This window comes from Sorex fumeus, unplaced genomic scaffold (assembly GCF_029834395.1).
Source record: "Sorex fumeus unplaced genomic scaffold, SorFum_2.1 ptg000035l, whole genome shotgun sequence".
Classification (NCBI taxonomy): Eukaryota; Metazoa; Chordata; class Mammalia; order Eulipotyphla; family Soricidae; genus Sorex; species Sorex fumeus.
The window spans coordinates 16,834,301-16,862,086 of NW_026606092.1; the positions used below are offsets into that span (position 1 = coordinate 16,834,301).

General features: G+C 39.6%; 1 long non-coding RNA gene across 1 annotated transcript in view; it reads right to left on the bottom strand.

Annotated features, from left to right (window-relative positions):
• Positions 1-6,738: 6,738 nt before the first annotated feature.
• Positions 6,739-27,786, bottom strand: part of LOC130026974 (uncharacterized) — a 180,974-nt gene continuing 159,926 nt past the window's right edge. Inside the window, exon 3 of the long non-coding RNA XR_008792948.1 lies at positions 6,739-6,881. This is a non-coding gene — a long non-coding RNA (uncharacterized LOC130026974). The remainder of the gene's footprint in view (positions 6,882-27,786) is intronic.

A 27,786-nucleotide genomic window follows, 5' to 3' on the forward strand; every position in this document is an offset into this window, starting at 1 on the left:
CAGCAAAGTACTTAAAACAACTACTCATAGATTTGGAAAAAGACATCAATAGCAACACAATACTAGTGGGAGACTTCAACACTGCTTTGTCACCTCTTGATAGATCAACCAGACTCAAGCTTAGCAAGGACATACTTCATTTGAGGGAAACAATGGAAGAAAGGGACTTAGTAGATATATACAGGACACTTCATCCACGAAAAGCTGAATACACATTCTTCTCAAGCGTACATGGAACATTCTCCAAGATAGACCACATGCTGAGCCACAAAACATGCCTCCATAAAATTAAGAAGGTAGAGATTGTATCAACAATCTTCTCAGACCATAATGCGCTGAAATTAGAAGTAAATCACACACAAAAACAGAAAACTAAATCAAACACCTGGAAATTAAACAGTGCACTATTGAACAACGAGTGGATTAGACAGGAAATCAAAGAGGAAATCAAAAGATTCCTAGAAACGAATGAAAATGAGAACACGAGTTACCAAAACTTATGGGACACAGCAAAGGCTGTGTTAAGAGGAAAGTTTATAGCTCTACAAGCATTCCTCAGGAAGGAGGAGCGAGCACACATAAGTAACCTAACCTCACAGCTTAAGAGCTTGGAGAAGGACCAAAAAAAGGAGCACAACCCGAACAGGAGAAAGGAAATAATAAAACTCAGAGCAGAGATTAACGAGATGGAAACCCAAAAAACAATCCGAAAGATCAATGAAACCAAGAGCTGGTTCTTTGAGAAAATTAACAAGATCGATAAGCCTCTAGCAAAACTCACAAAGAAAGGGAGAGAGAAAACCCTAATAAACCGAATCAGAAATGAAAAGGGGGTCATTACAACAGAAACCACAGAAATTCAGAGGATCCTCAGGGAGTACTTTGAGAAGCTTTATGCCACGGAACATCAAAACCTCGAGGAAATGGATAAATTCCTAGACTCCTACAGACTCCCAAGGCTGAACCAAGAAGACCTGGAATACCTGAACAGACCTATCACCATCAAGGAAATTGAAATGGTAATAAAAAGTCTCCCCAAGCACAAAAGTCCTGGCCCGGATGGATTCACTAGTGAATTCTTCCAAATCTTTAAAGAGGACTTACTCCCAATACTCTTTAAGCTTTCCCACGAAATTGAAATATCAAAAACACTTCCAAACAGTTTCTACGAAGCAAATATCACACTGATACCAAAAGCAGACAGAGATACCACAAAGAAAGAGAATTACAGGCCGATATCCCTGATGAACACAGATGCAAAGATCCTCAACAAACTACTAGCAAATAGAATCCAACTACTCATCAAAAAGATCATACACCATGACCAAATAGGATTCATCCCAGGGATGCAAGGATGGTTCAACATTCGGAAATCAATCAACATAATCCACCATATCAACAAAAGAAAAGATAAAAAGCATATGATCATATCAATAGATGCAGAGAAAGCATTTGATAAGATCCAGCGCCCCTTTATGATGAAAACCCTAGCCAAAATGGGTATAGAGGGGACCTTCCTCAACATAATTAAAGCCATCTACCACAAGCCTACAGCAAGCATCATCCTCAATGGGGAAAAACTGAGAGCCTTCCCTCTAAGATCAGGGACGAGACAGGGATGCCCACTCTCTCCACTGCTGTTCAATATAGTACTGGAAGTACTTGCAATAGCGATTAGGCAGGAAAAAGATATTAAGGGCATTCAGGTAGGAAAGGAAGAAATCAAGCTCTCACTATTCGCAGATGATATGATACTCTACTTAGAGAACCCAATAACTTCCACCAAAAAACTCTTAGAAACAATAGACTCGTATAGTAAAGTTGCAGGTTATAAAATCAATACGCAAAAGTCCATGGCTTTCCTATACGCAAACAGTGAGAGAGAAGAAAGCAACATGAAAAAAACAATCCCATTCACAATTGTGCCCCAGAAAATCAAGTACCTAGGAATCAGCTTAACTAAGGAAGTAAAGGACCTGTACAAAGAAAACTACAAAACGCTACTTCAGGAAATAAAAGAGGACATGAGGAAATGGAAAGATATCCCCTGCTCATGGGTCGGGAGACTTAACATTGTCAAAATGGCAATACTACCGAAAGCATTGTATAAATTCAATGCAATCCCTATAAGGATACCCATGACATTCTTCAAAGAAATGGAGCAAACACTCTTGAAATTTATATGGAACAATAAGCCCCCACGAATAGCTAAAGCAATTCTTGGGAAAAAGAAAATGGGAGGAATCAACCTCCCGAACTTCAAACTGTACTACAAAGCAGTAATAATTAAAACAGCATGGTACTGGAACAAAGGCAGAACTGCAGACCAATGGAACAGGGTTGAATACACTGACATCTCTCCTCAATCATATGCTCATCTAATCTTTGATAAAGGTGCAAGTAATGTGAAGTGGAGTAAGGAAAGCCTCTTTAATAAATTGTGTTGGCATCACTGGACGGCTACATGCAAAAAAATAGGCTCAGAACTCTGCCTAACACCATGTACAAAAGTAAGATCAAAATGGATTAAAGACCTCAACATCAGACCAGAAACCATAAGGTACATTAAAGATAAAGTTGGCAAAACCCTCCATGACATTGAAGCTAATGGTATCTTCAAAGATGCCACGCCACTGGCCGAGCAAGTGAAAACAGAGATAGATAAATGGGACTATCTTAAACTAAGAAGCTTCTGCACCTCCAAAGAAACAGTGACCAAAATACAAAGACAGTCTACAGAATGGGAAAGGATATTCACCGAATACACATCTGACAAGGGGTTGATATCCAGGATATACAAAATACTGGTTAAACTCCACAAGAAGAAAACATCCAACCCCATCCAAAAATGGGGCAATGAAATGAACAGAAACTTTCTCAAAGAAGAAATCCGAATGGCAAAAAAGCACATGAGAAAATGCTCTACATCATTAATCATCAGGGAGATGCAGATCAAAACCACAATGAGATACCATCTCACACCTCAGAGACTGGCCCACATTCAAAAGAACAAAAGCAACCGATGCTGGCGTGGATGTGGCGAGAAAGGGACACTCCTTCACTGTTGGTGGGAATGTCCACTGGTTCAGCCCTTCTGGAAAACAGTATGGACGATTCTCAAAAAATTAGAAATTGAGCTCCCATTTGACCCAGCAATACCACTCCTGGGAATATATCCCAGAGAGGCAAAAATGTATAGTCGAAGTGACATCTGCACTTGTTTGTTCATTGCAGCCCTCTTTACAATAGCCAGAAACTGGAAGAAACCTGAATGCCCAAGAACAGATGACTGGTTAAAGAAACTTTGGTACATCTACACAATGGAGTACTATGTAGCTCTTAGAAAAGATGAAGTCATGAAATTTACATACAAGTGGTACAATATGGAAAGTATCATGCTAAGCGAAATGAGTCAGAAAGAGAGGGATAGACATAGAAAGATTGCATTCATCTGGGGGATATAAAGTAACAAAGTATGAGATTAATACCCAAGAATAGCTGAGATCAGCACCAGGAGGATTACTCCATAACTTAGAGGCCAGCCGGGTATCCTAGAGGAAAGGGCTATTCAGATAGAGAAGGGAGCACCAAATAAAGGATGTTTGGAGGATCCTCCCAGGAGGGGAGATGCATGTCGAAAGTAGACTATGGACTGAACATGTTTGCCACTCAATGCCTCTTTTGCAGACCACAACACCCAAAAGGAGAGAGAGAACACAGGGGATTGCCCTGCCACAGAGACGGGGGGATGGGGGGATGGGGGTGGGAGGGATATTATCCATGGTGGTGGAAAATGGGCACTGGTGGAGGGATGGGTATCTGATCATTGTATAATTGAAACCAAAGCACAAAAAATTGTAAATCTACAACTTTAAAAAAAATAAAATAAAATAAAGGGGGAAAAAAAAAAAAAAAAAAAGAAAGAACATCCTACTCCAGAGAGGTGTTGGAAAAGATTGGTCTGCTGAAGCAGGCAGCAGAATCTATTTCTCTGATGATCTTTACAAGCAGAAGGCAGACATTATGAGCAATTGAGAAAGGTTTAGGTGTGTCTCTGCTAGAAGGCAGCTAGTGAATAACCACTTATGACTCAGTAAAGCCAGTGACTGCATAATAATGCCATTCTGATAACTGTAAGGCAAGGGCAACAAAGCTGCCTTTTCTTTGAAAGAATTTTTTTGATCAGGATTTGCTGCCCAAAGAATTGCAGAATATTATGAATGTAATTAGAAAAGCAAGAATTGTGACTCCAGTTACTGAGGAAAAAATCAGAAGCTCTACACTGGGCTTTTTAAACATTTAAAGCACTGTAGCACTGTCCTCCCATTGTTCATCAATTCGCTCTAGTGGGCACCAGTAACGTCTCCATTGTGAGACTTGTTGTTACTGTTTTTTGGCATACTGAATACAACACGGGGAGCTTGCCAGGCTGTGCTGTGCGGGCGGGATACTCTCGGTAGCTTGCCGGGCTCTCCGAGAGGGATGAAGGAGCCAAACCCGGGTCGGCTGCATGCAAGGCAAATGCCCTACCTGCTGTGCTTAAAGCAGATATATATTTGTTGGGTGGCTTCACCTAAGCCTATAATTGGATTATCACTCCATGAGAAATTCTGAGCACACATAAGCTTTCTTTGTCTTATAAAAATCTCAAAAATATTTTTCGCTGTATTTTACATTCGACAAGGAGTTGATATCAATGATATACAAAGTACTGGTTGAACTCCACAGAAGAAAACATCCAACCCCATCAAAAAGTGGGGCGAGGAAATGAACTTTCGCAAAGAAGAAACCCGAATGGCAAAAAGGCACATGAGAAAGTACTCCACATCATTAATCATCAGGGAGATGCAGATCAAAACAACAATGAGTTATCATCTCACATCACAGAGACTGGCCCACATCTAAAAGAACAAAAGCAACTGGTGTTGGCGTGGATGTGGCGAGAAACGGACCCTCATCACTGCTGGTGGGAATGCCGACTGGTTCAGCCCTTTTGGAAAACAGTATGGACAATTTTCAAAAAATTAGAAATTGAGCTCCCATTTGACCCAGCAATACCACTCCTGGGAATATATGGCAGAGAGGCAAAAAAGTATAGCCGAAGTGACATCTTCACTTGTTTGTTCATTGCAGCACTCTTTACAATAGCCAGAATCTGGAAAAAATCTGAGTGTCCCAGAACAGATGACTGGTTAAAGAAACTCTGGTACATCTACACAATGGAGTACTATGTAGCTGTTAGAAAAGATGAAGTCATAAAATTTACATACAAGTGGTACTACATGGAAAGTATCATGCTAAGCCAAATGAGTCAGAAAGAGTGGGACAGACATAGAAAGATTGCATTCATCTGGGGAAACATAAAGTAACAAAATAGGAGTCTAACACCCAAGAACAGCTGAGATAAGTACCAGGAGGTTTACTCCATGGCTTGGAGGCCAGCCGCACATGCTAGGGGAAAAGGCAGCTCAGATAGAGAAGGGAGCACCAAATAAAGGGTGTTGGGAGGATCCTCCCAGGATGGGAGATGCATGATGAAAGTAGACTATAGACTGAACATGACTGCCACTCAATGTCTCTTTTGCAAACCACAACACCCAAAAGGAGAGAACAAAAGGGAATGCCCTGCCACGGAGGCAGGGTGGGATGGGGGGATGGGGGGTTGGAGGGATACTGGGACCCGTGGTGGTGGAAAATGGGCACTGGTGGAGGAATGGCATTTGATCATTGTATAATTGAAACCCAAGCATAAAAGTTTGTAAGTCTACAACTGTACCTCATGGTGTTTCACTAATAAAAATTAAAAAAAAATTTTTGTTGTATTTTACTTAATTTTTAATATTATTTTATATGCATTTACTTAAGTATTGCTCATGAAGGAGAGGAGATTCTTATACATACACTGTTTCCTTTTAAAATAAATTCAGTCAGTCTTTTTCTGAACAAACTTCATGTTTAAAAGGCAAACCAATTCAATTTTTGTGTTGTTTGTTTTTGCATCATACCCAGTGATGCTCTGGGGATACTCCTGCCTCTGCACTCCGGAATGACTACTGGTGTTCTTGGGGACCATATGGGATGTCAGAGACCAAACCTGGGTTAGCTGTGTATAAGGCAAGTGCTCTCAGCCTGGTGTACTACCACTCCGGCCCCCATAAAATAATTCAATTTTAAAAATGCCACATTTGGAATAAAGTACTTGTCCGAATATTCTTCCAGAAGCAATAAGAGTTACTGTGGAAGTAACTTAAGGTTCAATGAAATCTTTGATAAAAGATTTTTCTAAAATGTAAAGAAGTGGCAAATGTAGACAGATGAGGTTCCATGACTTTGGAGTACATTAAAAGAGTAATTTAAAAAGAAGAAATATATAGAAACTAAATAAAAAAATCTATCATGAATAATTCTAAAAAATAAAACAGAAAGCTCTAACTTCCCAAACTATTTAGTATTTGTAGAGCTATGTGTCTCCAATATAGATACAAAAAGCCCTATCTTTGTATACAGGGGGGAATTTAGCACTATATATGTGACAATATGCAGAAAGAGTTTACTGCAAATTCTGACATGCAACAGTGTTCATAAAAATAGTAATAAAAAAGGAGAAACAGTTCAGTTATGTATTAATTACTATATTAAAATAATTTATTTTTCATTAAAATACAAGATAATCCTATTGTTTCTACATACGTATATAGCAGAAAACTCATAACACAAGTATTTCATTGCTTGCCTCCAAAAAATAGTTGACATCCTCTGTGGCCATCTGCCAATGTGGTCATTCTTTTGTTTTTGATGGAATTAGAGAAGTATCAGGGTTCTTTAAATGGATGAAAGAAAATATTCTGTGCTCTTGGCTTATGGTACTTTATTCCTTGGTCCTGTTAAAAAGGAAACAATGGCACATTTACCAATTTTGAATTTATCATTCTAAAGCCAGTTATTATGCATTTCTCTAGATTCATATTTAAAGGATGTGTTGAGACGTTTCTTGAGATCTCATTATGACTCAGAATTCTTGTCTTACAAATAGCACTTGCTAAATTTAGAAGTGCAAGTAAGCAAAAGCTGTATCAATCAGATGATTCAATTTCTCTATTTCAAACTAGAGGAAACTGAAATCCAGAGAGGTTAAGCAGTTCAATTAATATTACAGTAAATTAGTGACAGAGTCAGAATAAGAAGAAACCAGTTTTTTATACTCCAGGTCCAGCATTCTTTCAGCTAGGTGTTTTCTCAGCAAACAGAAGAGAGACGATTTAGAAGAGGAAAGGATATTAGTAAAAGCATTATCCTAATCGAGCTGATTTCTTAGTGCTGTTTTAGAGAGAAGTCTAGAACAAGAAACAACAAACATGGATAGCTTCATAATATTTATAATATAAATGAATAACACAGCTCTTGATCAAAGAATATCTAAGAGATACTATTTCATTAAAGTATGGATTAAAATATTTTATGGCCTGGGGGGTAGAATGCCTGCTTGCAATGTATGCCACAGGACACAAATTTAATCCAAAGTGTAATCCTTGGCATCAATATGATCTCCAGTTTCACAAGTATCATATAGCAATCAACTGTGTGACACCTACTACTACTACAAGTGTGAATTCCTGAACAGTAACAAGAAGGGAAGGGGGATAATAATCTTTTATTAAATGAACCAGTCACAGTTACATATCTGAATTCCATGCCTAGCTGCCAAGGTAATTTATTCTTTCCAATTCTTACTCTGCAACATTATCCATAAAGCAACTGAATTATATATACATAACTATTAAAATTTAAATAGATATGTATATATTTAAATTTTTATTTTGTTTCATTTAAATGTATATATTTAAATTTTAAAATTTTGTCACAGTTTAGGTAACATGATTAGGATAGTGTAACAGTTCCTGGTGTTGTGCCCCACACATCCCTAAAGAACCCTCCTCCACTGACCCTAGTTCACTCTATTTCTATCATTATCCTTTCTATGACTTCCCCCCACTGCCCAGTTTTGTAAATCAAGGCCAAAGTTTTGTCATAGAGTGATATTCACTTACAAGAAAACTGGATGTAGACACTCTTCGGTCAAACTCTCAAAGAACTTCTCACAACATGTATGAAAAAATTTAAAGGCCTTTGGGGCTGGAGTGATAGCACAGCAGGTAAGACATTTGCCTTGCATGCAGCCGACCCGGCTTCGATTCCCAGCATCCCATATGGTCTCCTGAGCACCGCCAGGAGTAATTCCTGAGTGCAGAGCCAGGAGTAACCCCTGTGTATTGCTGGGTGTGAATCCCTCCCACACTCCCCCCGCAAAAAAGAAAAAAAATTAAAGCCTTTCCTTACTTTGAATGAGAGGGCCCTTGATTACCTTGCAGCTAGTCTAGCAGATTACTTCTTTCCCTTGTTTGCTATTACAAGGTTTCCGTGGCCTTTTTGTTCTTCCTCAAGTATGTTAGGTATATGTTTGGCTTAAGTCTTTATCTTGGTCTTTCCACAGACTGTAAAACTTTTTCTCAGAGTAATATGTGTGTCACCAATGGCTTTCTTTTCCTTCGAGCCTTCACTGCATGCTGAAAGTCTGCTCAAACGCTATCTCCAGGGCAGAAGACAACATCTCCACAATCAACTCTTGGCCTCTGTCCACTGGCGTTCTTTCTCCAAAACATATCAGATTTCTTTCCATTCGTAGCATTTATAATGACCAGATATAATACAGCCCAACACCAGCTCTAAAGAGGTCAATGTGTTTTGGAATTAAGTTTTGTTTGAATTTTCAAAGGTTTACATACGCCGCTATTATGTAACCTGTCCCCTTTACCTCCAACTGAGAGATCTGCTATGGCACTTTAAACTTATGCTGATAGCTGTAAAGTATATATTTATTCTCAGTGAGACTATAAAAAGACATTGAGTAACTTTATCAGTTTTACTATTAAATGGGGGCGGAGTGATAGCACAGTGGGTAGGGCATTTGCCTGGCACGTGGCTGACACGGGTTCAATTCCTCTGTCCCTCTCGGAGAGCCCAGCAAGGTACTGTCTGTATCCCGCCTGCATGGCAAAGTGTGGCAAGCTATCTGTGATGTATTCAATATGCCAAAAGCAGTAACAAAAAGTCTCACAATGGCGACGTTACCAGTACCTGCTCGAATAAATCGATGAACAACAGGAAGACAGTGCTACTATTAAATGAATTAAGGTGGGGCTGGAGAGATGGCATAGAGGTTAAGGCACTTGACTTATAGATGGTCAATCTCATTCTGATCTGCAGCACTGCATGTGGTCCCCCAACAATGACAGAAAATGTCCTCCTCTTGAGCACATAGCCAGGAGTAAGCCCCAAGCATCAATGGGTGTGGCCTAAAAACGACCACCCAAATGAGTTAAGGTTAAGTCAGATTTCAATACTCCTAAAGAGGTGAACAAACCTTTCAATTTCAACTCTTTGATTTTGAAATTATAAAGAAACATCGAGTACTCCACATAATAATTAGTTTATTGCTTATATCCCTCATGTAAGGTCTGTTCAAAAGCCAGAAATTTTCTGTTTGCCACTATATGTCGAGTAAATAACAGATAAGTGCAGAATGAAAATGGTTTGTCATTTCTCCCTGGCAGCAGGGAGCTTAGGTTTATTGGGTTACACCCATCACAGTGCTTCAGAGGCACTGCCATTTCTCTGTGTTTCTTCTTTGTGCTCTCTTCCCCAACCAGTTAATCACCATTTTCTGCTAAGCAGTACTTGTAACTTATAAAGTCAAATTCCTTAGAAATCTCTGATCTTGTATTTGTAAGTGAAATATTGCTTTTCTCTTCTCCATATGGTCTTTGCATAGTTACTTTAGAGCAATGTCCTTTTTGTATAGACACAGGAAGACAGTTAATGCTATGCTTTTGTAACTTGGGAGTTAATTAATAACATTCACTCCTGGGCATCTGTTTTCTTGACGTAGGCCTCAATTTCCCTTAGTTCCTAGCACCTCCAAAGCAGGGTCCTGATGAGGAATTGGATGGACCCAGGGCAAGCTGTGAGCTACCCTGACATTGAAATGGACCAGGCCAAGTGCCATAATACTTAACTATGCTAAGAACACGGTCATGGACAAATTTTGTCATGATCCAAAGAGTTACACTTGGATTAGGACCCTGCTAGGGTTAGGAAAGATTAATCTGGCCTGAATATTGTGTATAGTCTGGGATCTATTGCAAGATGTCCTCAGGAGAGCCACCTTATAAGCTTAATGTTTCTCTTACTTCATCCATACAAAATGACTACTATTAAGTAGTAGAATTAGGATGAATGTTTAAATGGTTGTTGGACTAAGGAAAAGAGAAACACAATCCTCAACAGTATTTGGCCCTTACGCGAATCTCCTGGTTGCAGTAGAACTTTGTTTTATCTTAAGACGAGCTTCCCCAGAAGGAAGGGCCCTTACATATGTTGACTGTGCCACTTCACCTGTGTGTAATCGCTACCCCCAACCCTTGGAGAGGAGGAATAACTAGGCTGGGGGAGTGGACTGAGGTAGAGGATATAGGCAGTGAGTGAGACTGGAAGGAGGCGGAGGAAAAATAAACAACCACTGATCACCAACCAGTTCCCTCCTTCATGAGTCTGTTGGTGGTGGCGGCTGCAGGCCAGGGTGGGGGAAGGCCAGGGTGGCCACCAAATTCACGAGATGGGGTAGAGAGACCACCACCACCACCACCACCACCTTCACTTATTTATTTTGTGATTACACAATAAGTACTCGATAGATATTAATTTAGAAGATAAATGAAGGTTTCTATAAAGGTTAGTTTTTTTTTTTTAAGCTTTTTGGGTCACACCTGGCGATGGGTTACTCCTGGCTCTACACTCAGGAGTTACTCCTGGCAGTGCTCAGGGGACCATATGGAATGCTGGGAATTGAACCCGGGTCGGTCGCGTGCAAAGCAAACGCCCTACCCGCTGTGCTATTGCTCCAGCCCCAGTTGTTTTTAATTTGGGGAGGATATATAAATCTCAAAATAATCTAATCTCTAAATTCTTTATATTATCTCTAAATTCCTTAAAATTGAAGGAAGAGTTGAAATAATTGTTTTTAAAGTTCTTCAAATTTGTTTTTAAAGGCTCACCAAAATAAAAATATAAAAACATTTTGTGTAGATGACAGTACAGGAAGCATGTCAGGATCTGTATGGCAATGTACTCAACCAAAATTCTAGAGACTAGGCTTGCTACCATGTATTCCTATTTTCTCCTTAGCTGGTTATTTATGCTATTCGCCTATCCATATAATACTCACCCTTTAATTGTAACTCCAATTATTAGCCTAATTCATTTTCTGTAAAATGAGAGGCTAGAACTCAAAGATATTTAGTGGTTCTATGATTTTATTAACAGGTTAGGAGGCAGTAACCATTATATCTTAGATGCTGAATGAGCAATCTGAAAAAAAATATAACTGTATATCTAATGTACAACGAAAAACAACAGAATAGCTTTTAAATCAAAGCAATATTCACTGAAGTGACACATTTATCAAATGTATATTTTACATCAAAGATGCACTATTCTGAACTTCAGGTGAACTTCTGTGTAAGATTAAGCCTTGTAACTAACACTTATTGAGCATCTACTACGTGACAGGCAATTTCCTAAACTATTTAAAGCTGGTGGTAAAGGCTGGTGGAGGCCATCAGGGTCATTCTCACAGTGCTTGGGGATACTAGTCCTACACCTGGTGGTAGATGGGACAGAAACATGCCATGCCAGAAACTAAACTCAGAGCCTTGTACATGCTAGAAGTCTGAGCCCTTCTGCTTGGGCTATTTCCTAGGTCCCTCCTGATACATAGCAACAAAATGATTTTTGAGGAGCTACAGATTGCCAGGAGCTTGGGGTGATTGCTAAGGAGTAAAAGGTTCTGGAGTGAGGGGTCATGGAAGGAGCAGAGGTAAAATGTTCTGGAATTAGTGATGATTCATAACAGTGACAACATATTAAAACAACACTGAACAGGAGAACTAGAAAATTATAAACTTTGTAGTATATCTCAAATTATAACTAGTTTTTAATTTAAAAAATAGTGGAGGGCCAGAGGGATAATACAGTGCGCTTGCCTTTCATGAGGCCAACTCAGTTTCAAGTAATTCTTAGCACCACTTAACCATGAGCACAAAACAAGGAGTAATTTCTGAGCATATCCATGTGTGTCCCAACCCGCTGCCCCCAACCCCCCCCCCATTAATGGATTCATTTTATCAGAAAATACTCAATTTCAAAAGTGCTCAAAATAAGCCACTGGTAAGAGAAGAGACCAAGGATGGTCAAAAGGGGAGAAAAGATATTTATATTTTCCTATGACCAAAGAAAATTTACAATCATACTGGAATTATTCTACACAGAAACTGAACTGGAGCCCAGGCAAAGTTTCTGGAACAAGGGTCACGAGGACAATATCCAGATGGACTGGAGACAGATGTCCTACCCAAGAAAGAAACTCCACCAGGGCCAATGATAAACAACTGGGAAGAGATTTCTAAGGCATGGGGCTTGACTGTATTTTTAGGATTAGGATCGCACCAAAACATCTAGCACTTTAAAGCTCCTCCCCTCTACTTATTTACTGGAGCAGGAAGGGAAGAAACTTCAGTTAGAATGCTGGCGTTCCTAACAGATCCAACCTTACTAAGAGTAGTGTCAGGGGGCACTGGTACAGCCTTTCAGTCTATAATAACAACAGATCCTGAAGGCGCAGTGCTGAAGAGAGCTCCACCTACTCTGGGCAAACAGCTGCAGTGGCTGGCAGTCAGACAATTAGGAAGTCAGCTTATTCCTCGCAGACAAACAGACCTGCCGCACCCATCCACACCTGACTACAGTCAGAAAGCTCCTGACATGTCTCCCACAGCACAGTCGCCAGCCAGGAAGACTCACTGTCTGCTGTGCATTTTCGCTGTCTGAAGCAGCTGGATTCTCCTTTTTAGTGGGCCTGGTTTGTATGCTGGGTCACCAGCCATGACTGACGACCAAGCTTCCTCTCAGAACCTTCCACAAGTGACCTCCACCTCCCATTTCCTCATATTTTTCCAGCGACTGCCCAGGTTTACCTGACCACTGCAGCTGATTGGCCGTCGAGTATTTGCAACTTTGAACACTCAGTAACTGCTGAGGTCTCAACTCAAACACATTGCTGCTGCTACAGAAAGGGCAACGGTGACCTTGTTGCCAACACTTTTGCTCAAACACAGCCCAGAATTGAGCATGGGCATGGGCAAACCTCATACCTCTAGAGAATCACCAAGTTCAAGATCTGCTTGAACTTGGTGCAAACAAGCTGTTACATCAGTTGTGAAGGCAATGCATGGTGGTTGCCCGGGCCTGTTTGAACCTGGTAGCATAGGCCTACCCAGACTGTCAATTACAGTCCTAGACACACTGACCAAAGATTTGTCGCCAGGCTTTCAGAACTGTGAATCCCCAATCACACCCAGCTCAGGTCTCCTTGCTGCTACAGGCATTGCTAGGCAAAAAAACAAAAAACAAAAAACCAACACTGTCCTTCCATTGTTCATCGATTTGCTTGAGCGGGCCCAGTAATGTCTCCATCGTGAGACTTGTTGTTATTGTATTTGGCATATTGAATACGTCACGGGGAGCTTGCCAGGCTTTGCCATGTGGGCGAGATACTCTCGGTATCTTGTTGGGCTTTCCGAGAGGGGTGGAGGAATCAAACCCAGCCAGAATGGAACCTAGCCAGAATCGAATCTGGCCGGAATCGAACCTGGCCAGAATCAACCCGGCTTCGCCGGGCTGGCTGCACGCAAGGCAAATGGCCTACCACTGTGCTATTGCTCCAGCTAGGCATTTGTGCCCATAAAACCCCACACTTGGGGCTGGAGTGATAGCACAGCAGGTAGGGCATTTGCCTTGCATGCTGCCGACCCGGGTTCAATTCCCAGCATCCCATATGGTCCCCTGAGCATCACCAGGAGTAATTCCCTAGTGTATGAGCCAGGAGTAACCCCTGTGCATTGCCGGGTGTGAGCCTAAAAGCAAAAAAAGAAAAAAAAAACACTTGCATGACCTCAATTCTTTGGCTACTGCAGAGCATGAACAGCCATGAACCCTGCAGTACTATCAAGTCTTGGTTAACCTTGACAATTTGTGAATTTGAAACCCCAGTAGCTGACAATGCAAACTCAAAGTCATAGCTACTGTCTGCCTGTTGTGACCAAGATATCTAACATTGCCCGTTTTCCTGCCCAGGGTCATTTGAAAACAGATTCCTAGCCCAGGCCCTTGAGTGGCCCCAAACGTAATGAGAAGATAAAGGAACTCATCTGCAATGATAGAAGGAGATAAAAACTTAGGAATAATCCAAAAGTACAACAGAACAATGCAAACTGCCCGAAACTTCAATGATGTCTAATGTTTTGATCATGCAATGGTTTCAACAGAAATGAGATCAATAGAAGAGAACTTCAACAAGGACAAAGAAAATATAACAAAAAGCAGGAGAAAAGTAGGAGCAGAAACCAAAGAGCTTAAGAACAGAGCAATTAAACTAAAAAGTATAAAAGAGGGGTTCAACAGCAGGGCAGAAACTGACACTGACTCCAAGGATTTCATAGGGGAAACTGTCAATGTAGCAAATAAATTAAAAAAAAAATTTAAAAGGTGGCCCAGAGAAAGAGCACAGTGGCTAGAGTGCCTGCCTTGTAAGTGCGTGATCGTGAATTTAAATCCCAAATGTCTGACATGTCCAAGTATGAGCTGGAAAAGGCAGTTTGCAATCCCTGGCACCACAGGGCTTCTGACCACACCACTGCCAGATTTGTGAAGGCACCAAAAACCGGGATGCTAGGTCTGGCAAGAAATGCAACTAAAATTTAAAAATGTGCTGGCAACATGACTGGGAAGTGTGAGCCCTGGCAAACACATGGTACATTAGAGAAAACACTATAACTATACAATATTGTGTTCTAGGCAAGCAACTGTGCTGCATGACCCCAGGAGTCTACTGGCTGGTAATTTTAGCCAGGCAGTGATGGGTGAATTTAGAATTGCATGACCATCCAGTGTATATGTGAATGCACGCAACTACCTAAAGATAAAGTATTTCTAGAGCATTAATAATGAGGAATAGTGGTAGGGACCTTCAGCTCAGTGATAAAGCACAGGTCTTGTATATGTGAGGCCTGGGATTAATGCTCAGCATCAATTTTTTTTTATCAATTTCAAATTTAGAATTTTATTAACAATTCCGGCTTTTGTCTACATTTAAAAAATGAGTGAAGCATTATCAGAATTTGAAGGAGGTCTGTACCTAGTCTTCTATATAGGACTTAAACTTTTTCCACTTGTGATTCTTTCCACTTGACAAAATGCACCATATGGGTGTGCTATCAGAAACATCTTGAATTTATTAATATAGATGACTTTAATGTTCATTTGTTGACCATTCCAAAACTTTTATTGTGACCAAGTTATTCAGAAATTCTGCATCCAGGTATGTGGTCTTACATGCGGTTATGGTTCACAGTTTAAGAAGATATGTTCTAGAGTGAAATCCCCATGCTAAATTAACTTGTTACACTTTCTGATTTATTATCTTTCCACTTCCACACACAATTAATATTTTCCAATATATCAATCCTAAAGTTCTAAACTGTTTAAAATTCTTACTTGATGCTTTGTTTTACCATTCATATTATTAGGACTTTCTGAGGAGGAAAGAGGGCACATTTTGATATTTCATGTCTTATTACTATTTATTTCCTCCACTCCTGGTCCTCCATGTCCCTCCCCTGTCCCTGCTACTTTTCACTGACGGAGCTTGGAAAATACTGTAGCCATTGGGGAAAGGAAGATATTTTGGAACAATTGCAGGAGCGATTGCATTTGACTGCAACAATTGAGGAGCATGTAGTTGGCTTGAGAGGAGAGAAGAGGGAAGAAGATTAAGAAAACCGAGAAATCTGAAGTCATGTAAGTTTGGTTGTATGTGTGTGTGTATATATAGATAGATAGATAGATAGATATAGATATAGATATGTAAAACTTTTTGTCTAAAATCAACTCTTCCTTCCATTTCTTATCCAATAATTGGTTTCCTAGGTGATTGGTTTCCTAGGTGTCTGCTGTGAACCATGGTAAAAGATTCTGTACTCTAGCAAGGTCAGCATCAATTAAGTAGAAAAAATGCAACTAAAATTTGCAAGAATAAAATACTGCTGGGGGTATGGTGGCGCCAGCAGGTCAACGTATACCTGTGGAGTGAGTGCATCAGCAGTCTGATGGGGCCTTCAGACTTCCAGATACCCCCAAATTGCTGCAGTGCCTTTGGCCAGACACCAACAACTTGGCGCCAAGTTTTAGGTATGTGGGAACCACACCCACAAACCACCTACGGCTCAGCTATATAAGCTCACTTACTGGCCTTATTCAGAGACCAATAAATCTCGAAAGAGATCAAAAGACGCAGTTAGGGCCTGTAGCGCAGAGGTAGGTGGGAACTTGTGACTGAGATCTCCAAGCCAGCTTGGATCAGCACTGGGCCTCCATCCCCAGCTCCCCAGTTTTCCAGAAGCTTGACAGTCATGCCCATGAATTGCCCCTGGTGCCATGTAATCTCATCAATGGCCAAGACCCAGAAACTATAAACTATAGCTTCTGGAAAAGAATGACACAGAATTCCCTGGACATTCTATTCTATCCATAACAAGCAATACAAAACAAATTGTCTAGTATTGCTTCTTCCACAGGTGTGAGTGGTGGTGAGACTGATGTTGAAATATCGAATGTAATCAAAGTAGAGAGAGAGAGAGAGAGAGAGTATGGGGAAATTGTTTGCCACATAGGCAGGGAAAGGGTTGGAATGGGGGTGTGGGAGAGGGAATACTGGGGATTTTGGTAGTGAAAAATGTGCATTGGGAAGGGGTACGTGTTTGATGATTGTATGACTGAAGCTCAAACACGAAAGCTTTGTAACTGTGTCTCATGGTGAATAAAAAGGGGTGGGGAAAATTATAATAATAAAATAAAATTAACACTCTGAATAAAACTAGAAAAAGTAATGTGGAGTTCATGCCCAATTCAATCAGCTTAATCAATAGCTGAAAAATAGCAGTACTCCTACATTATTTAAAAAAAAAAAGTAAAAAACTGCATCTAGGTTCCAAGAAACCAACACACTTTGCTTTTTGATTTTATTTTGTTTGGCGGCCACATCTGGCTGTGCTCAGGCCTTACTCCTGGCTTTTCACCCAGTGATCACTCCTGGAGGGGCTTGCAGGACCATCTGAGGGACCATGGATCAAATCCAGGTCTGCCTTCCCCACTGTACTATCTCTCTGGCCTCTCAACTCACGCTATTAAAAGAAAATAAATTTTAATAAGAAATAATTGGGAAAACTTTCATTTATAAATATGATTTACTGTATTCTAGAGAAAGGCCATTCAAGCTACTACCAATATTGTTATCCTTTTTCTATTTTTGCTGCGGGCCAAACTGGAGTCATCTGAGTAGAAGCAAGCACCTAAATCCTTATACTATCTCTCTGGTGCAATCCTTAAATGTGATAAAGCAACAACATTGTTCTGATCTTTCAAAATAATACTAGTAATTTAATATTGGGCTGAAGTGATAGCACAGCAGGTAGGGCATTTCCCTTACATGTGGCTGACCTGGGTTGGATTCCTCCGCCCCTCTCAGAGAGATCAGCAAGCTACTGAGAGTATCCTGCCTGCATGGCAGAGCCTGGCAAGCTACCCGTGACGTATTTGATATGCCAAAAAAAAAAAAAAAACAATAACAAGATTCACAATGGAGATATTACTGGTGCCTGCTCAAGCGAATCGATGAACAACAGGAGGACAGTGCTACAGCACTACAATTTAATATCATTGAATGATGTAAGAATATAGTCACTCTCAGTGTCACTGTCCTCCCGTTGTTCATCGATTTGCTTGAGCGGGCCCAGTAACGTCTCCATTGGAGACTTTGTTGTTACTGTGTTTGGCATATCGAATATTGTATAAAAATAAAACACAGAAAAAAGATAACAACATTGGTAGTAGCTTGAATGGCCTTTCTCTAGAATACAGTAAATCATATTTATAAATGAAAGTTTTCCCAATTATTTCTTATTAAAATTGAACCAAGGTAATTGCAAAATTATAACTTTTGAGTAATTTTATAAATATGCTATGTTGTTGGGGCTGGAGAAATAGCACAGTGGGTAGGGTGTTTGCCTTGCACATGGCCGACCCAGGTTTGATTCCCAGCATCCCTTTTGGTCCCCCGAGCACTGCCAGGAGCGATTCCTGAGTGCATGAACCAGGAGTAACCCCTGTGCATTGCTGGGTGTGACCCCAAAAAAGAAAAAAAATGCTATGTTGTAGAATAAAATGTACATTTAAATATATATAAAATTTGTTTGAAGTATTAGAAAAAATAATTCAACAGTCCTTCAGAAAGATATACCCTTAACTTTGGAGGGGGAAAGGGATGATGAATAGATAATAGACATATAAAAGACAATATAAAAGTAGCAACAGATTTGTGTGAAAACTAAGCTTGAAGGACTTAATTTATGATGAAGAAATTTGAATGATGCTTGCCGTGAAACAGTTATGACTTTTTTTCCTTTCCAAGATGCAATCAGATTAATCAATGAACAATGGGAGAACAGTGCTACAGTGCTACTATTCAAAGATACTGAGAACAAATAGTTCTTATGCTTTTTTTGGTGGCATACTTGGTAGCACTCAAGGACTGCCACAGTGCTCCAGAGTCTGAGTACTGCCAGGGATGAAACACAGGGCTCTTACATGCAAAGCATGGGCTCCAGTCCTTTGAGTCATCCCCTGGCCTGCATTTATTTATTTATTTTTAAATAAAATACACATTAAAACTTCAGTTGGGAAATTATTTGGGAAAGAAAAACTAACATTCATCTTCAACAAGTAGGGTTCTTAATTTATAGTTTTATTACTAAGCAGTATAGGGCATTGTTTCAAATACAAGAATATATATATATCCAGTCAGGTTATAAAACATAGCTATAAGGCCTACTATGATGATAAAATCAGTTTTAGACAATAATGAAAATATGTATACTTGGTAAAATTAAATAATTTATGATACATTATTCCAATGAAAAGATACAGTTATTAAGTAGGGTTAAAAGTCACTTCAATTTGGAATAATTATGTATTCAATATAAAGATTTTTAATAAATCCATTAAGAAATATAACTGGAGAACTTAACTAAAATTCAATTTGCTTCAAAGAAATTCTTTTACTATAACTTATAGAACAGAGGCATTTGGTGACAACACTATTTCTATTAACTTTATAATTCACAGAAATATTTGTTTTGTCAGTAAAAGTTTCATTTGTAAGTTTCTAAGAAGAAAAGTAATTAAGATTTGGGGAATGGAGTCTATGAGTGTCAAACAGAGATAAAGAATCTGCAAAAATAATTTAATAGTCAAGCAATGTTTATAAGTAACTTAAAAAGAAAGAGTAACAGGTCAAAATGCAAAATAATACTTCGGCATGTAGCAAGTTCATAAAATTGTTTCCCGTCACACAATTTGCCTAAAGAAAAGAAGTTTCTTTATAATGAAGACAATTAAAATAGTTATCTGGGCAAATCAAAAAATGGAAGAGTATGTCTATTTCATGTCTATCACAATTGTATGCAAGTCACATAAAATTGAATTTTGTGGAATAAAGGGAGAAGTTCAATTTTGCTTAAATTTTTATTGCAAAGTATTTATTTTTTTTAAATTTAATTGAATCACTGTTAGAAAGTTACAAGCTGTCATGTTTGGGTTACAATCACACAATGATCAAACACCCATCCCTCCACCAGTGCTGTTAGGAGAATGAAGTATTCTCTTTTTAAGGGTCGGGGCTGAGCTTCCAAACGGTGCACAGGAGGCCCAGAAGCTCCTCCCAGTGGTGCAGTGCAAATGCCCCAGAATGCAATGCAGGGCCTGTGGTGGAGATTATCACGGCCAGCACGGGGTTTCTCAGAGGCCTCTAGGGCTGTGCCAGCAATGCTGAGGGGATCACATAATGTCAGGAATTAAACTGGATTGTCCATATGCAAAGCATGCAGTGTCAGGAACTGTACATGAGCCCCTGAATAATATGTCTTCCTTGGATTCATTTTATTTAGTATAATATCCTCAACCTCGAGCTCAATGAGCTTAAAGAATAATAAACAGAATGCTCAACAAGCACTAACTAGCACATTAGAGCCTCAAAAACTTTAGTTACAGTACTGTGAGATATAACAAATTATCACAAATTAACTCTTGTTGACCTAAGTTTTGATCATTTCTTTTCCCATTGTGTTGTAATAAGGGGCGGGGGTAGAAAACTGGGGACATTGGTGGAGGGAAGGTCGACTAGTGGTGGGATTGTTAGAACATTTAATGCTCGAAACGACTGTATTATGAACAACTTAAAACAGTGTTACAATTAAAATTTTTAGATAAAAACTATAAAATCATAGCCACTTCTTTTCAATAACTGCAACTTATTTTTATGTTTATGCTTAAAGCTTTCTTTTTAATTTTTATTATGTACATATTTTTAATTTTTGGTTTTTGGGTCACACCCAGTTGTGCTCAGGATTCACTCGACTCTGTTCAGCTGGGCTCAGGACCATACAGGGTGCCAGGGACCAAATCCAAGTCAGCCATGTGCAAGGCCAGTACCCTAACCATTGTACGATCTCTCCAGTCCCTTATGTATGTGTTTTAAGTGTGGTGAGATTTATTAGTCACTCTCTTTCATGATGATTCAAAATATTTTGCTTCAGGTTTTCAAAATACCTTCACATATTCATATTTTATACTAAAATATTTAGGCATTACTATAAATTATACCAAGGTATAGGGCAGGTATGAATTTAACTTTTCTTTCCATATCACTTATCAATTGTTCCAACATGTGTTAAATAGTCTACCTTTTCCCATTGATATGAGAAACCATCATTATATTAAACAGTCCTATATTTATTAAATGTACTTTAGAGTTTATAATCATGCTCCTTGTGCAAATCAATATACCAATACAGCCTCTGTCAACAAAGATACAGCGAGAAACTCTTAAAATGATATGTAAATCATGGCTCTTTAATTTCAAAAAATGTGAAACCTGAAATAAAATGATATAGGACTATTTTCTTAATTATTCCAACAGTACGATATAGCCAGTGACATTTTAAATGCATAGAAGTTGTCCAGATGCAATGCATACAGTGCCAGTGGACGGTACAGCTTAAATAGTGGTCTCCCAAAGATATGTAATGTCTTATTTTTTGGAGCCTGTAAAAGTTACCTTAAATAGGGAAAATAAATCTTTCTGGATCATCTGAAAATGGGGATAATATCCTGTATGATCTAAGTGGGCCCTAAATACAATTGAAGAATTTTTTTTTTTTTTTTGCTTTTTGGGTCACACCCAGTGATGCACAGGGGTTACTCCTGGCTCTGCACACAGGAATTACTTCTGGCGGTGCTTGGGGGACCATGTGGGATGCTGGGAAATCAAATCTGGGTCAGCCCATGCAAGGCAAATTCCCTACCCGCTGTACTATTGCTCTAGCCCCAATTGAAAAACTTTTATAAAGAAAAACAGAGACACACAGAAAGGGAAGAGGCAACGTGATCATGAAATGCTAGGATGGAAAGAGAAAAGAGTACCCCTCGTGACCCCCACACATTCACACAACCTTCAGAGAAATAGGCCCTGCCAAGTTTTTCATTTTGGCTTAATGACAGTGATTCCAGATCCATGGCATCTGGAAATATGAGAATAACTATCTACTACATTAAATATAAAGTTTCTAAATAATTTATTGCAACAAAGAATGAATACATCTAGAATGAAACAGTATGTCTATATTTACACCACACTTACACAATATGCTGAGGCACATTATGATGTTAGAGCTAAATCAGTATTATTATGGTAAACATAACAGTTACCTATATTGATACACTATTCTTGTCCCACAGTATCTCCTGGAATTCTTCAATGTTGTCAGTACTTAATTGATTATATTGGTGTTTTACATATATATATAGTTATAGTTATATAGTTGGATTATCACAACAAGCTCCCGGGAGAGCACAAGGCAGAGTCTCCTACCCTGTGCCTGACTATCCTCGACAGGGCCCAACAGCTGAAGACCTCCAGGCCCCAGCCAAGGCCATACTGGGACCACTCTCCACACACTTGGATAAGCCTCACGCACAACAGAACTGGCAGGGGAATCCAGGTGTGTGGGACCCGGGGCTGAGATCTCCAAGCCTGCATGGTTTGGGACTAGACCTGTCAGTAGCTAGACAGTTACGCCCTCCAACTGCCGTGTAACCCCAACAACGGCCAGGATCCAGAGATTATCACAACAAGCTCCCGGGAGCGCGCGGCCACTTTTATTTTATTTACTTTTCTCTAAGTTTTCAGGGTACCTTTAAATATCCCACCCGCACAGCAGAGCCTGGCAAGCTATCCGTGGTCTATGCCAAATAGACCAAATTGATATGCCAAATCCAGTAATAAATGGATCTCATTCCCCTAACCCTGAATATGGCAGAGTTGAGAAGGATATGGAAGGAGAGGCTGATAAAATCCCAAGGCAGAAATAGGCTGCCAAAACAAAGAAAGACAAAAATGATTGTCTGTACTTTTAATGCTCGTACGCTGGCATCTGCTGCATCCATTGAAGACCTGATGGTACAAGCGCGAAAGATCAAGTACGACATCATTGGTCTGACCGAAACGAGAAGACATCAATCACATCACGCCGTTTTTGACACTGGAAAAGAACTGTTCCTTGGAACATGTGATAAAAAGAGGCGTCGGTGGTGTCGGTATCCTTGTCAACACAAACTTAGCCACAAGCATTGATTTAATCGAATGCCTAACAACCTGAATCGGACGATTACACTTGAATAGATGTGGCTCACTACCGGCAGTTTCTATCTTTGTTGTCTATGCACCAACATCCAGTTATGGTGAAAGAGAAACTGAGAAGTTCTACATGGAGCTGGAGAAGTTCTATAAAGAAGATTACACCTTCTACAAGATCATTGTCGGTGATTTTAATGCCAAGATAGGACCAAGAAGATCAGCCGATGAACTCCACATCGGGACCCATGGCCTAGAATGGAATGAACAGGGTGACAGACTGTCTGAGTTCATCATGTCAACCAAAACCTTTCATGGTAACTCACAGTTCCAAAAGGCTGAATCTAAACGTTGGACATGGGAGTCTCCCGATGGACGGTTCCACAATGAAATAGACCACATCATATTCAATCGGCGGTTTTGCCTAACCGATGTTGCTGTTGTCCCAAAATTCCAAATGGGATCAGACCACCGTCTTCTTCGTGCAAAATTCTACCTCACAGAACGAGGAGAAAAGAATGCAAGGTTTAAGAAGAGGACTCCCAGAACGACCACCAACTGGGAGCTCTTTGGCTCTGTTGCATCAACATGGGAAGATGCCGTCATTGACAACATTGATGAGGAATATGATCGAATGATTCAGCACCTCCATGATTGTGCGAGGAATGCCAAGAGAGCGATAACCACAAAAAACTGCCTTTCTTCGAACACTCTTGAACTTATTCGCCAACGTGGCTTGGCACATGCCTCAGGCAACCACAAACGAACATCCAAACTGGCAAAACAATGCAGAGAAGCCATCAAGGATGACCTCAAAAACAGGAGAGCAGCAGTACTGGTAGATGCGGCAGAAGCCGGGAAAAGCATTCGTAATGCCCGCCTGTCCTTCACCAACTACAAGACCAAGATGACTGCCCTCCAACATCATGATGGATCTATCACATCTTCCAGAAGGGCAATGGAAAAGATTATTCATGACTTCTACTCAGATCTCTTTAATAGCCACATCCACTTGCCCACATACCACATTCCACATGATGGATATGTTGTTCCCAATGTTCTCCCTTCCGAAATCCAACATGCCATCTCGTCGGTAAAGAAACAAAGAGCACCTGGCCCAGACAAGATCAGACCTGAACACCTGAAGAACTTACCATCAGTACTCATCAATACACTGGCTCGGCTCTTCACACGCTACCTGTTTGAATGCAAGGTTCCATCCCAATGGAAAACCAGCAGGACTGTACTACTATACAAGAAGGGAGACATCCACGACATTGGCAACTATCGCCCAATCGGCCTATTGTCTGTCATCTACAAACTGTTCACTCGAGTCATCCAGAATAGGATTAGCAGAACACTAGATGAAGGACAACCATGTGAACAAGCCGGATTCTGAAAAGGATTCAGTACCATCGACCATATCCACACGATTACTAAGCTCATTGAGATTTCTTGGGAGTTCAAGATGCCGCTCTGTCTAACGTTCATTGATATAAAAAAGGCCTTTGATTCTGTTGAGACAGAAGCAGTCATGGAAGCCCTAGCCAATCAGGGCGTACAAACTCAATACATCAGGATCCTTCGTGAGCTCTATTGTGGATTCACTACCAAGATCTCACCATTCTACAAAGAAGTAATCATCTATATCAAGAGAGGGGTTCGGCAGGGTGATACCATTTCACCAAAACTCTTCAGGGCCACCCTCAAGAACATCATGTGACGACTAGAATGGGAAAGCATGGGAGTGAAGATAGATGGTCGGCAACTACACCACCTCCACTTTGCTGATGACATCATTCTAACCAAACATCAGCCAAGCGGCACAAATGCTTGCGGACTTTGACCGTGAATGTGGAACGGTTGGACTACAGCTGAATCTTATGAAGACAATGTTTATGAGAAACAGCCTTGTTCCTGACGCTCCATTTGCTCTCAACGGAACCACCATCTCCGAATGCAACAGTTATATATACCTAGGTCGAGAAATCAACATGATGAATGACCTGGCACCTGAGTTGCGCAGGAGGAAGAGAGCGGCTTGGAATGCCTTCAAGAGCATTGAAGAAATAACTAAAAGGACAAAGAACCTCCAGCTACGAGCACATCTCTTTGATTCCACTGTTCTTCCTGCATTAACATATGCCTCAGAGACTTGGACCCTACAAAAACAGGATGAGAATGCTATTCGGGTCTCTCAAAGAGGAATCGAAAGAGCTATGCTTGGAATATCACGATTCACTCAAATGAGAGATAGAATCCGGAGTTCTGATCTTCGTCAACGCTCAAGAATCAGGGACGCTGTCTCATTTGCCAAGACATTAAAAATCAGATGGGCTGGACACATAATGAGGTTTACAGACAACCGTTGGACTAGAGCCATTTCTGATTGGATTCCACGGGACATCAAAAGATCACGTGGACGCCCACCTACAAGATGGTCAGACTTCTTCGTCAAGACCCTGAATGATCGGTTTGAGGCTCTGCATGTTCCTAGAACGAACAGATACCATTGGGCTACGCTAGCACGCAACCGGGATGAATGGAGATGTTACTGGTACCCGCTCGAGTAAATCGATGAATAACGGGGATTAAGTGATTATATAGTTGGATAATCTTATCTACATGTTGGAGTTTCAATTTTAACTTAAAATTTTGTTTTCAACTTTTAAGACCTTTCTTGTGGCGGGTAACCACTACCATACTGTTGAATGAGAGTTAAGATAGTGGACATATTTATGCTGTTTCAAATCAAAACAAGTGCTTTCTGTGTTTTCACCATCCTTTCCTTATTCCTAGCCCAATTTGATTTGTTATGTCTATTCAAATTGACATAATGAAGAAACTTCTAAATATAATGCTTCCATATCTAGTAACTGAATTTATCTGACTTACATATATTGAGATCATGCTATACACAGTACATATAATTGCCTAATATTTGTCATGAATTTTACTCTTGAAGGCATTCTTTTTTTTTTTTAACTTTTGTTTTTGGACCAGATTCATCTCTGCTCAGGGCCTATTCCTCACTCAGGAGTGCTCAGGAATGACCCCTAAAGGTGCTCAAGGGATCATATGTCATGTCAGCATTTGAAGCAAGGTCTGTAGAATGCTAGGCAAGCACAATAATCTGTGCACTACCTCTGGTCCATGAATTGTATCCTTTTGCATTAAAAAAAGAAAAAGGCTTAACACATTTGATATTTCTATGAACTATTTCTTCTGGTATAATGCATGAATTCTATTTAGTTTTATTTGGTTTAATTTTATTTTGTTTTTGAATACACCTAGAGGTACTGAAAGATGGATATGTATATATATATCCATCTAGATATATGTCTAGATATATACATAATATACCTATAATATATGAATATATAATGTATTATATATACATATATTTACATATGTTATAGGTATAGTTTACATTTCCACAAACCAGTATGTCAATTCTATTTATATTAACTATTTCTTTGGTTGATACCCTTCAGTATAAGTTATGGTTAACTGTGAGATTGGTATCTGTTAAATTGAATACTTTGTTTTTCATTATTTTTAACATTTTTATTGACTTTATAAAAAAATTCATTCTTGGTTATTCTCTAAATTTGTGACTTGGTATTTACCAAACACACAATACCATTTATATAACTTTTTTTTCTGTATTTAAGCTCTATTCATTTCTAAAAGCAATTGTGCTACCAGCATAATTTCCCATTCCTTTATACTGCTCCTGCCTACAGAGTATTTTGTTTGTACTTCTAAAATTCTGCCCAGAAATGTATTATTTGCAACTTTAATTGAGGAGGCGATCAATAAATGCACAACGACAAAAACCTGAGAGAAGCCAGACATGAAGCTCAAGTGGCCGAGCATAGCACAGCATGACAAGGTCCTGAGCTCAATCCCTGGCACGGCAAGGCTCCCCTGGGCACTAAAAGATGTGGCCTTTAAAAGTGAGAACAGAAAGAAAAACAAACAAAAACCTGGGAAAAAAGGGTAGAAAACAGGTGGAGTTAGCTTATCACTTCCAAGAGTAAAAGTAAGACACTAATACATACATCTTTAACGGCCTTTGTTTTCATCTTTTTTTATTACCAGTTTTCTTGTTTTGCTTTTTTTGGGGAATCACCACTGGCTGTGCTTAGGGTTTTCCATACTCTGCACTCAAGAATCACTCCTGCCTGGCTCTGGAAACCATATGGGATACCTCGGATTGAACCCGGGGTCAGTCATGTGCAAAAGGCTGCACCCTATCTGCTATACTCTTTTGCTCTGCAGTCTGTGTTTTAATCTTCTACAGATAAATTCACTGCTCATCTTTCGGTGGTAACTTTTCTGGCTATTTACATTTATTGACAGTCATTCATTTTCTAGAAATTTCTCTTTTCAAGAAGGGACACTTGAAAGATATTCCTCAAGTTCAGAAGTATCTGCAGTATTTATGCCTGCAGACATACAAATTTAAAACATTTTGTTTTCTACAAGATCCTGGAATTTCTAAGTTACTTTACTGTGAAATGGAACAAAATGTTGACATACATAATAAGAGATAAGCCTGAATATTTTTCCCTCTCATCAGTGACTTACGCATTTTCCCTTCCTGCTTAAAGTCAACAACTTCATAAGATATCTCTCAAGAGTGACAGTTCTGGGTTAATCTTCCTGGCCTATGGTATTTCATTTCAAAATATATTCAAATTGCTGTTTTTTTTTTGTTTTTAAATGCAATGTTTAAACATTTGTTCTTTTTTATTTTAATTTTCTTCAATGCTTCTCTCAATTTATATACATCTACCTATGCACATACACAAAATTCTCTCAAATCATATTCTTCTTTCTTTGGTATATTTGCTCTTTTCACTTAA